At 45.4% G+C, this 11981-nt stretch overlaps 1 long non-coding RNA gene across 1 annotated transcript; it reads left to right on the top strand.

Moving 5' to 3' along the window:
• The first annotated feature begins 6397 nt into the window (after nt 1-6397).
• On the top strand, nt 6398-9113 carry LOC123160189 (uncharacterized). Its single transcript, XR_006480033.1, has 4 exons — nt 6398-6592; nt 6672-6793; nt 6877-6969; nt 7089-9113. It is a non-coding gene; the product is annotated as an uncharacterized lncRNA (long non-coding RNA).
• The last annotated feature ends 2868 nt before the right edge of the window (nt 9114-11981 follow it).

An 11981-nucleotide genomic window follows, 5' to 3' on the forward strand; every position in this document is an offset into this window, starting at 1 on the left:
CTCTTTGTTGCATGTTGAGGGATAGTTATATGATCCAATTATGTTATTATTGTTGAGAGAACTTGCACTAGTGAAAGTATGAACCCTATGCCTTGTTTCCTACCATTGCAATACCTATTACGCTCACTTTTATCATTAGTTACCTTGCTGTTTTTATATTTTCAGATTACAAAAACCTATATCTACCATCCTATTGCACTTGTATCACCATCTCTTCGCTGAACTAGTACACCTATACAATTTTTCATTGTATTGGGTGTGTTGGACACAAGAGACTCTTTTTTATTTGGTTGCAGGGTTGTTTGAGAGAGACCATCTTCATCCTACACCTCCCACGGATTGATAAACCTTAGGTCATCCACTTGAGGGAAATTTGCTACTGTCCTACAAACCTCTGCACTTGGAGGCCCAACAACGTCTACAAGAAAAAGGTTGTGTAGTAGACATCAAGCATGCCTCCAAAATCCCACCTCTCCAGATCTTGTACGGGGAAGGGGCGAATAGGTCTTTTCGAGCGTCTCCTACGCGACTGCTCGCCACCGTTCGTCTACGTCCGCATCGTCTTCATCATCACCATGTCCACCGCAACCGAAGCAGATTGTATCGCCACCGAGAAACTTGAAGCCGAGAAGAAGGCCGTCGAGGACGCCACTACTACCATGGCTATGGCTTCGTCATGGCCTACTGGAGGGTATAACTCGCTTATCCCTCTCCTGTTTTTTGTGTGTTAGCAATACTACCTATGTGCGTAGATGTTTCTACTACATGCATAGTACGTGATTATCTGAATCGTAATCAGTATGTTATTAATTCTGTCAATGCCATGATCAGGATTTTTTCCTGGATTAATTTAATCAAAAAATTTCTTATATACTCAACAATCTGTAAACCTAACGTGTGTAGGAAAGTTTTAATTTGTACCATGGCTTTTGCCGTTGCACTGAAACCGAATAAGTTTAACGGTACATACTTTAAGCGTTGGCAGACCAAAATCACCTTATGTCTCACAACTATGAACGTGTTCAGGGTCTCCGGTGTTACTCCTACGGGAACGACTACTCCTGATCAGGAGAAGGCACTCGGGGAGGCCATCATCGTGTTTCTCCGAGCAGTCCTATGTGTGATCGAAGATAGGCTGGTTGACGCATATTTACATATGCTGGTTGCCAAGGACTTGTGGGAGGCGCTCGAATCTAAATTCGGCGCAACTGATGCTGGAAGTGAGATGTATGCCATCCAGCAGTTACAAGATTACAAAATAATTGAGAACCGTTCTGTAGTGGAACAGACTCATGAGATAAAATGCATCGTTAGGAAGCTCGAGCTCCTTAAGTGTAATTTACCGGGCAAATTTGTCGCAAGATGTATAATTGGTAAGCTCCCTAATTCGGGGAGGAACTTTGCTACTACTCTGAAACATCAAACATCAGAGACGAGAATTCTCAGTTGATGATGTCTTCGGTCATCTGAGTGTTGAGCATAACTCGAGAGCAAAGGATTCGCACGGAATTTTTTTAAGGCACTTCTATAGCCAATATGGTACATATAAACTTCAATTCCCACAAGACCAAGGAAAAGAATTATGTCCAACAGAATACCAACTTAAAGAAGAAAGGTAAGAAGAACCTCGAGAAGAACAAAAAGGGAGATGACTGCTTTATTTTGTTTTTGTGGTTGTTTTCTCGATCACTAGCTTCTTGTCGCTCGATTGCCTGTTGGTTCGTTGGTTCTGCTTCGGTTTCTTGTGTTATTTTTCTTTTCTTTTTCTTTCGATTTAATTTGTTTACAATTTTCATCTTTTTTGTTTTTCCGTTGTTTTTCACGGGTTTCTTTGTATTAGTCTAGTTTTTACTGGTTTTTCTTTTTTCTTCTGTTTTCTTTGTTCCTCGCTCCGTTTTAAATTGTTCTTTCTTTTCTTTCCTACTTCCTCCATTCCAAAATATAAGGTGTATTAGTTTTTCTGAAAATCAAACATGTGCATATTTGATCAAGTTTTTAGAAAAAAAAATTGTATCTAGATTACCAAATTTGTATCATTAGATTCACCACAAAGAGTACTTTTATATTTTATTTATTTTTGTATCGTATATCTTTATATTTTATTCTATAATCCTGGTCAAACATACACATGTTTGACTTGCACGGAAATAGATACACCTTATATCCTGGAATGGAGAGAGTACTTCTTTATTTCTCTTGTTTTTTTTTTGTTTCTTTCGTAGTTTTTATCAGTTTTCTTTATTTTTCTTGGTTTCCTCATGGGTTATTTTTTGCATATTTTTAAAATACATGATTAGCATTTCTAAAAAAATTATGATTGATGACTACTTTTTGCTTACATATTGAACATTTTTTGTATATATCGGGAACAATTTTAATACAGGTTAGAAACTTTTGAAATATAATATTAACATTTTGTTATATGATCAACATTTTTAAAGTTATGTTTTTATATTCAAAAATTTTAATAGACATTTTTCCTATACATAAGGAAGATTTTTTTACAAGTTTAACATTTTTAAAAGGGACGATTAACATTTTTTTTCGATTTTTTTGTTTGATCATTACATTTTTCATACACATTATACATTTTCTATATATCAGTTATATTTTTAAATACATTTTTAAATACTACCAATTAAATTAATAAAATTTTGAAAAACTTATTAATTTATGCCTACTTTTTTAAAATGCATGTAAAGTATATTTTGCAATATTTATGCATAGATCATTTAGAAGTATAAAAAAGTAAAAAAACAAACAACCAAAAACAGAAGAAAAAAATGAGACAGTGGCCTCGGGCCAATCTGGTGATCGCCTTCACGGGAGGCTGCGCTTTGTCTCGCGTGAAGGGAGACGTTGATGGGTAACCTGTATATCTATCTTCACGCAAGACGTACAAGACTCTCGCGCGAAGCCGATCATAAGATGGGCCGCCCAGGCATGCAGGAGCCACAACCTCGTATTTTTTTCACTTTTTCTTTTCGTGTGTTCCTTTTTTAAAACTTTAGGAATGGAGAGAGTATTACCTTTATAGTCTGTGGTTAAAATATGGCATTTGCAGATCTCTTGTGTTTGAATCCATGACCCCGTATCTCACCCTCACTCCTCGTGTCGCTCCCTTCTCCCCCCCCCCCCCCCCCCCCCAAAAACCGTCAATGAGGACGCCAACCATCATCTTTGGGCGCTCCCCTTGACTCGTCACGGTCGAGCTAGCGCTCCGCATAGGTTGCGAGCTCGTCGGTGCTAGCTCATAAAGAAATGAGTCTCCAGTAATTATTTTAGGATGCGACTCCACTTATTAAATCTAGAGAAGTATCATGGTATCTTTTTTTAGACAATCACATATTTTTTTCTAGAGGGGTTGCTGAGTCAATCTCATTGTTTTTTTTTTTTGAGGGGTCAATCTCATTGTTTGCAATCCCGTCCGTCCAGCGGATGGCCCATGCATGGGCGTCGGCCTGTTGGTGGCGTGAGAAATGTAGAGAAGAAGCTGGGCCTGGTTGGGCCGTCTGTTGAAATGGAGCCGAGCTAGTCAGAGATCGGACGGGTCAGATTGGCAGGATCGGACGGCTGTGGAATCCCGCATAGACAAGACTAGGCTAGAAACGCGGCGCGGGGTGCGACGGCTAGGTTGCGGTCTCATTTCCAAGGTTTAGGTTTAGGGTTCTTCGCCGCCGCCCACCTCCGCCGCCGCCCGGCTTGGTTGCAGCCATCCACACCGAAATGGCCGCCGCCGCCGCCTCCCTCCGCCGTGTCGCCGCCGCCGCCGCCGCCCCTCGCCGCCGCTCCATGACGGCCCAGGCGAGTCTCCTGCTGGACATGCCTCCGGAGATCCGGCGGGAGATTTCAAGGGTCAAGATGGCCGACATCTCCGACCACCGCCAGCTCGCCCAGGAGGTGTCGCGGCTCAGCGGAGTCATCATCAACCATGAGGCGGCCGCGCGCCTCAAGCCAGTGGAGGCTGCGATGCACGTCGGGACGTTGTCCTGGCGTGTCTGCACCTCCGTGCTCACCGTGAGCATGGCTGCAACTTTTGGCGTCGTCCAGATCGCCATGCCCGGGTGGAAATCGAGGTATGAAGACGCCGCGGTGAAGCACGCTTCTAACATCATTAAGAAGAAAGCGCAACAACTCGAAGAATCACTGGCCAAAAAGCTCCGGAACAAAAAGACGTTGGTGGAGCTGGGAAAGAACTCAATCACCACGAGGGAGGAGAAGGTAGCTGCCAAGGAGGCACAGCTCGCCGTGTGGGAGGCAGACATTGTCAAGCGGGAGACGGGCATGTGAGATAACATGTGACTTAAGTTATGCCGTTTAGAACTGTAAGGTGATATGTGGTCTTTGTTATGACTTGTTGGTGGTTGGGTGATGATATTCTGTGATGAATCTTATTGTGAGCCTTGCGGTATACTTGATTTTGTACTCAGTTGAATGCTAAGCTTGGTGCAATGGTTGGTTGGTTTTTCTTAACTACAATATTTTGTTCTTTGATACTATGGTGTTCACTGGTTGGTTGTGTTATTGCTCTATTTGTTCATTGCCATCAATTGCTGTGTGATGCAGCTAAGCTTCATGGTGAATAGTCTTTCTTACAACAGCAATTCAGAGGATGCTGCAACTGCAACTGAGGTAATTCAGTCTTAGGCTCTTAGCTGAGTCCATATGAGCATCGCTGAAACTTCTTTGATGCGATCATGGCAAGTGCTCGAGCAATTACTCTCCTAGCAAATTTGAACTTCTTGCATGTTCCACTGTTTGGTGCTAAAAAAAAGTATCTCCTATACATATGAATTTTCTTCTCCTGGTGTCTGTTATCTAACTATACACTATCAGGGCAAACTACAAAAACAGAAGAGATCATCAGGGTCTCTGTTTGCATGCTCTTCAGAAGCTACAGACAGCAAATCTGCATCGCACAGTCAGTATAGCAGCATTACAAGGCAGTGTGATCCTGCCATCACTTGCAAAGCCAAACTCCTCCTGGACATCCTCAGAAGCTTGCCGAAGATCGTCATGCTGAGGTACACCAATGGCACCATGAAACGCCTCCCATCGGTCGTGTACTTGACACAGTGGCCCTTGTTTGGCACAGAACTGCAGCATTCTTGATCATTTTTAGCTCACATGGTCAGCCTCTTCCTCCCAAGTGCTTCCACTTCTTTCTAACTGAGCAAGTGTCTTGGCACCCGACATGGTTGGTTCTCTGTCTTAGTGTTTTCAGCTGGAAAACTGAAGAAGTGAGCTATGGATGTCGAGCAGCCGCTTGCTGAATTTATAGGCCAGGGGACGGACATCTTGAAATGAACTGTGGTCGTAACTGAGAAGAGCTGGCAGGGGACAAGGCCATGGGATCAGTGCATGCAGTGTTTCAGCATGAATAACTTGAATTAGATTGTGGTGGGGCCAAATGTTTGGTGTGTGCCGGAGCATATAGTGCATGCAGTGTTTCAGCATGAATAACTTGAATTAGATTGTGGTGGGGCCAAATGTTTGGTGTGTGCCGGAGCATATAGTCATAACTGGTAGGCATTGATCCACTTTCTTATCATTCATGGCTGCCATACTCAACCACATAGAGAACAAGAGGCGTGTCGAAAACATTGCTAGCACTAGCAACGTGCGGTGTGATACATTATTAAAAAACGTGCGATGATACAGCGATGGGTTCCATAATCAGGTATTGGACGTACATTCCAGATTCAGGTATTGGACGACTTCGGTGAGCGCTGTTTCCTTTAAGCTATCTATTTGCTTCTGCTGATGGATAACTGACATTGTAATGTGCATTCATGCACCTGATCAATCTATTCTCTGTTGACATTCTGTCGAAAAGCTTGTCTTTGTCTGGCACATGATCTGTTTGATTTCTGGCATGTCAAGTGTTTAATGACCATTCTTGTGTTCTATTTTTGTTTGGGCACAGGAGTACAGGCACTGGCTGTAGCTGATGTTGTTAGGGGCTATAAACAGACATATCGTGAAGCCACCTTTGTTTCCTCTGAAAGTAGTAGGTATGTCCAGGACCAGGACATTTACAAGCTGAAGCAGATGTCTCTTATGTGTGCTGTCTCGACTGGGTCCGGTTCCGTATGTATGCCCAGCAATGTCAACTTGACTCCAGCGGCGCTGCTTACGCCATCCAGCAAATCTTGCAGGGAGCAGTTCCAATCCAATGGTTTCAGTTGGCATATCACCTGAGATTAACTTATTTTTCACCTTGCTTATGCTCTGCATAATTGCACACGGCATCATTCTTAAATCACATTCCTTTCCATGTTCAGGGCCGTACTCCTGTGCCTGTTCTGTCTTTTTTTTTTTTTGACTGGGAGTGCCTGTTCTGTCTTCGCCTCCTTCTGTCACAAAGCCAGCGGTCATTGGGTTAGCACATCTTTTCTTAGGCTCATTCTAGAAAGGTACTCTTGTGTCATGTTTGTCATGTGTTTCCTTTATCTTGAACAGTGGGGTGGCCTCTGAAATTAAACCAAAGTCTCAGCGTGTTCTCTTCAAATATAAGCCAGAGAACTCAGCCAAAAATGCACTTGGTGTTCCAACTGATGCTGAGCTGGTTGGTCCAAATGGCGAAGATGTGGTAATTCACAGATCCTTTGCAGTTTCATGATTGTACTTTCTGCATCTGCCTATTGGTTTACTTACCTTTTCTCCTACAGGCCGGCAACACGGTGGGTTCGATTAGCGAAGACATCACTCAGAAGGACAAATTGGACCAGGCTGGCATCCTTGTTGAGAAAGATGAGCTAACACTGTCTGATGAAAGAAACAATGCAAAGAGGTGCTTGCTGTTCCTTTGCCTCTCAGACATCGCTTCTACTGAAGCAGCCCTGTTCCTTGTCTAATGCCACCTTTTGTTCTCAGTGTATGTTGTTTTCATATCTGAACCATCTGTGCCTGTTATTGCCCCAGCAAGTGCGGGCAAGAAAGGCAGGAAGAAGCAATCCCTTCTACTAGGTATTTACCTTATCTGTTTGCCTTGCTTTCCTGTGTCCTGATTGAGCTGTACCCCTCATTCTCTGGTACTGTTTGACTTTATACTGAACCATTGCTCGTTCATTCCTGTCTCTTTTCAGAACGAACATCGTATTTTGGTGATGCGAACCTTTTGGAAATAACTGCCGTGGTTGAAGGGTCTTTTTTCAGTACAAGTGTACTAGCGATTCCCCTGCTTGTGCTCCGGCTCGCAGGCACTTACTGCCAAATCACTTGGTTGCTTCTGGCCGACGATGGCTGCTATTAAGGCCATCTCGCTGTCTATCCGGACTGTCAGGCTATGTGGACACAGACTGTCTTTTGATCAGGTAGAATTATACTTGGGTTTCCTTTCCATTGTTCCATTTTTCTTGACGGGAAACTACGGCGGGCTTACGCCAGCCTGAACTTATATTAGCCAGGGAGAGATGACAACATTCAGGGAGTTACATAGGCTGAAGAAAATGAAAGATTACAAGGGGGCAGCCCCCCAACAAATAGCAAATGATAGCTTAAGTTCTCTCAGATAAATGATACAACATGGTGCCCCAATCCTCTCCAGATCGTAGTAGAGTGGGGTACAGATCCTCATCGTGAGCACGGAAGACCATAGAATTTCTCCCTTCCAAATAGACCAAAGAATGGCAATGATGGCTGTAGAGCGAACTTTGTGCATCGAAGAGTTAGACCCAATTTTCTTGAATGCGTTCGACTTCGGGAGGACGAAGGAGTGGATTGTCCCAAATCAATTGGATGGATTGGCAGTTCAGCAGTAAGTGACTTGAGGTTTGAGGCTCATCGCAAAATGGGCAAGTATCGGAGCTCGACATCCCATGCCGGAAACGCCGGTCATTTGTAAATAGTCTGTCCTGAAAGGCGAGCCAAGTGAACAACCGACACCTGTTTGGCGCATAGTTCTTCCAAGTAGCTGTGGCATACCTGTCCTCAGACCTAGCTGCAAACACAGAAGCATATTAATGCTGATCTTGCCGAGATGGGCTTGTTGTTGATACGTCCAACACGGCGGTCGCTAGAGGGTTCAGAGTTACGGTGCCAATCATAACGCGCAGCGCAGCAAGTTGATGTTCCGCAGTGGTGGAAATCCTAGGGGCGAAGGTCCAAACACAAAACTGGGTCACCGAGAACCCTAGCCACGGAAGCATTCGGCCTAGTAGAGTGAGAGAAAATAGCAGGAAATCCCTTGTTCCATTTCTTTATTCCAGTCCCCGTATTTATGTGCATTGCCTTCTTCTTCTTCTTCTTCTTCTGATTTATTATATGTTTTGTGCTTTTTTTCTGTCATAATACTGGAATAACCAGCTTTTGCTTTGGTGGGCTGAAGTTGTGATTTTTACCCAGTTCCATCTGGTCTGTTATATTTTCTAAATAGAAGATTGTTACATGTCTTTACAGGATGTGTCGGCCCAGGCCCAGCATCCGACATGGACATGGGTAGCTATCAAGGCATATTCCGTCTGCAATTCTTGAGTGTGCATGGGAGCTCAATCCTTGAGCTAGGGCTGTGCAGGGATGACTGATGTGTCGCTCTTGTTGCATTGCATCGAACACCCTCCTTGCTCCACTTGCTGTCCGCATGGGAACTGGAACACTGCATTTTGTGTCTAATTCCACAAGATTGTTTTGTTTCTCAGTCGATCTATATCCAGACACACGCATACTGTGCGTGCAGTCAACAACCGTCAGGCCCAAGTCCATTTGGCATGACACCCTGCAACAACTTTTGAAATGAATGATTTTGATTGATTTTGTAGAGTGCTTCCTCGGCTTCCACCACCGTCCCGGCCGGCTCCCGCTCCCCTAGGACGACCTACCTGGCCTGGCCATATGTAGTCGGATGCGCGAAAGCACCACCGCAGATCAGGGAAGACGGGATTTGGCGCGCGTCGTGGTGCCCGTGTGGCGGAGCCCGACGCGGCATGCCCATGCGAGCAGCAGCAGCAGCAACAAAGGCGACAGACACCAACGTTAACGGTTGGTGGAGACACTGCTCCTTTGCCCATACGCTGCATCTTGATCCGTATAAATACTTCGTCCCCCATTATGTGCAGCTAGAAACATCTCAAAAAGTCATGTAAACGAGTCACATGTTTCATCAAACTAGTAAGACGCCCGTGCTACGCTACGAAATCACAAATAATCTGGTGGGAATTCTTTACTAAGTATCAGGAGCCTACTGAACAATAAAAGATGTATCAAGACATCAATCAAAGCGATGTCATATTATTGATAGGTACACATCGAGCAAAATCAAACTTATGTTTTCCGACCAATGAACTCCCTCGTCCAAGCCAACCGTTTTATTCTAATTTTCACCTTGCAGAAGACTTGGTGTTCTCCCTATCCAACTTTCTACTTGTTGTCCCATATTGAGGGGGACAGAGAGCATGCAACAATAAAAAAATTGTCGACACACATTTGGCAATTGCGATGACCCCAACCAGCTTTTTGTCAACACATGATCTACTTCTAGTCCACACCCCACTAATCGCTACAAGAATCTGCATACACTGCCACCATGAAGAGAAGTAATATTGTACACCCATTCATGCTTAGATACATACCTTGGGCATCTATGAGGCCTTGGAATCATTCGCCAAACATAGAACTTGTCAAAGTGCATTACTTGTATCAGGATTTAAAATAAAGACCATCCACCTAAAAACAAGTAGTAAAGCAGCAGCTCTGAACTATTGAAACACTAATTTACAAAAATTTAAAGCTCACCTTCCAGATAATTTGAATAACCCGAGGATATAATTACTCGTGCATGAGCTTTGACATGGTTAAGCATGTTGAGCATACAAGCTTCTTCTAATGGTACTGTACAAATTTACACTTCTATTATCCAAAACTTTGTGTACATGCAACTTACCTGATTCTCGCCCATGCAGAATTCTGTGAACAGATTGCTTAAGGCTCTTAAACAATTGTTTTCCCTGTCTCGCATCAGGTAATTGGCCCAAGTGATTATAAATTATTAAGCTATTGATTAGCCTATCGACTAAGCAATACTGGGGATGAAATTATATCAACTTTTTCAGACCTGAAGTTGAGCAAATAAGAAAATCACATAAGCAATATTGGGGATGAAACATATGTGCGTGCACCTCCCGGCGGATGGAATCATATCGGCCAAGTGTGGAGGTAGAACACAACAGCATTGGCACGGACAACGCGGTGCACTGTGCCAGTGTTATTGCACTACCACTGGCATCACGTATCCCTGGAAACGGAGAATTAATATGGGCGGCCTCGTCATTGGCAATATGTATGGTTCAGAGCTTGCAAGTGCTCATCGGAATAAACACGGGATACTCCTCGTCTCCCGCAGACGCCGTTGCTGTCCATCACGGGGACCGCAGCTCGTCGTCCTTGGCTACGGCAGCCTGGAGATCCTACCGGGGTGGCCGAGAGTGCAGTCCTGGGCGACATGGCCATCTTTCCTGGTGGGATATCACTGAGGGAGAAGCCTATACTCTCTCCGATCCAAATTATTTGCCGCACACTTACTACAATTTTGTACTAAAGTTATACTATGTACGTGTCAGTTAATTTGGATTGAAAGAGTACTATATGTCACTCCAAATTTTCAGGCTTTGAGAATTGATATCACTATTTTGTGTATTTTCATATTTTAAAACATGCCACTACAAAGTTTTATACTTTCAAATATGCCATTGTATACCGATTGAATCCATTAGGAGACAACAAGAAATCCCTAAAAAAAGACAATTAGGAGATGCAGGGACGGAAAATGCCCCTTGGAACTGCCAAACGCCACGCCGGTTCCGGCGAGGGCGACTTTGCACTGCGAACGACCATCCGGAGCTGCTCACTTCTCCGAAGCTGCGCATGTAGGCTCCACCATGTCACCATCGACACTGTACGCAAAAAACCTGTAGTAGCCCACGGTGGCGTACTGATAGGCTTCGCATGTAGAGGTCTTGTGCGCAGCCTAGTGCCCATTCAGGGTGGACACGGTCCGGGTCGGTACGTCCTGATCCGAGCCGTCATTTGGACCGGCCGTCATGAGTGCCCATCATGCCGCCGGCCACAGCCAGCTCGTCCGCTCGCTGCCCATTGGGACGTTCAAGGCTAGCTTAAGGACGGCAAGCACGGAACGGATTGCCTGGTGCATGGGAGCGGACGCTAGCGCCGAAAGGTCCAGAACGCCCCCAATGGATTTCCTCTCATTTCGTCCCAATCACTGCTCCCGGTTGTCGACTGCCGACTCCTCCGCTGCTTCCATTCCAGCCAACGCCTCCAAGCTGCTTCCGACCGCTGCGCTGCTGCAGGCAGCCCCCTCCGAGTTGCTCCCGACCGCTGTCTGTCATGGGCTCATGGCTCGGTCGATCTCCATCCCCCGAGCGCCCGACGCTGCTCCCGCTCAGCAGGTGGTTCACGCCGACGAGGTGGAACCGGAGTGCCCATCGGCATTGCCTCTCGGCCAGCACGACATCCGTGCCGTGATCATCTTCCCCGACCCCGATGACCGCCGCCGCACACGAGGCTCCTCCCACGGCACCGATTCCGGCCGACATCGGGTCCGCGATGACGCAAGAAATGCGTCCCCACCACAAGCACCTCCTCCCGTGAGCAGTGTTGGCCGAATTGTGTCGTCTCCTTTGACTCTGTCCGTCCATCGCCGTGTTTCCTTCTCCTTCTCCGACAGCCTGCACGGCCAGATCCACAAGGAGTGATGTCACAGGGGAGATCTTAAGCCAAATCTAATTTACTACGTGATGCTCGCCCAACTCAACTCCAACGAGGTCGCAAGGAAAGAGACGGGAGGGGCCGGCGGCGACGAAACTTGGAGAGGTTCTAGATTAATCGATCTCATGAGAGAAACCTCCAGAATATCCTGTTTTGGTCGTTGTCTCTGTACAACACGCTCGGTCTCAATCTCAGCCGTAGGTTCAAGATCAGACGGTATATACAGCCCGAAGGCAGGCACACCATCACCACCGACTCGC

The sequence above is a fragment of the Triticum aestivum genome, chromosome 7B, assembly GCF_018294505.1.
Source record: "Triticum aestivum cultivar Chinese Spring chromosome 7B, IWGSC CS RefSeq v2.1, whole genome shotgun sequence".
NCBI lineage: Eukaryota > Viridiplantae > Streptophyta > Magnoliopsida > Poales > Poaceae > Triticum > Triticum aestivum.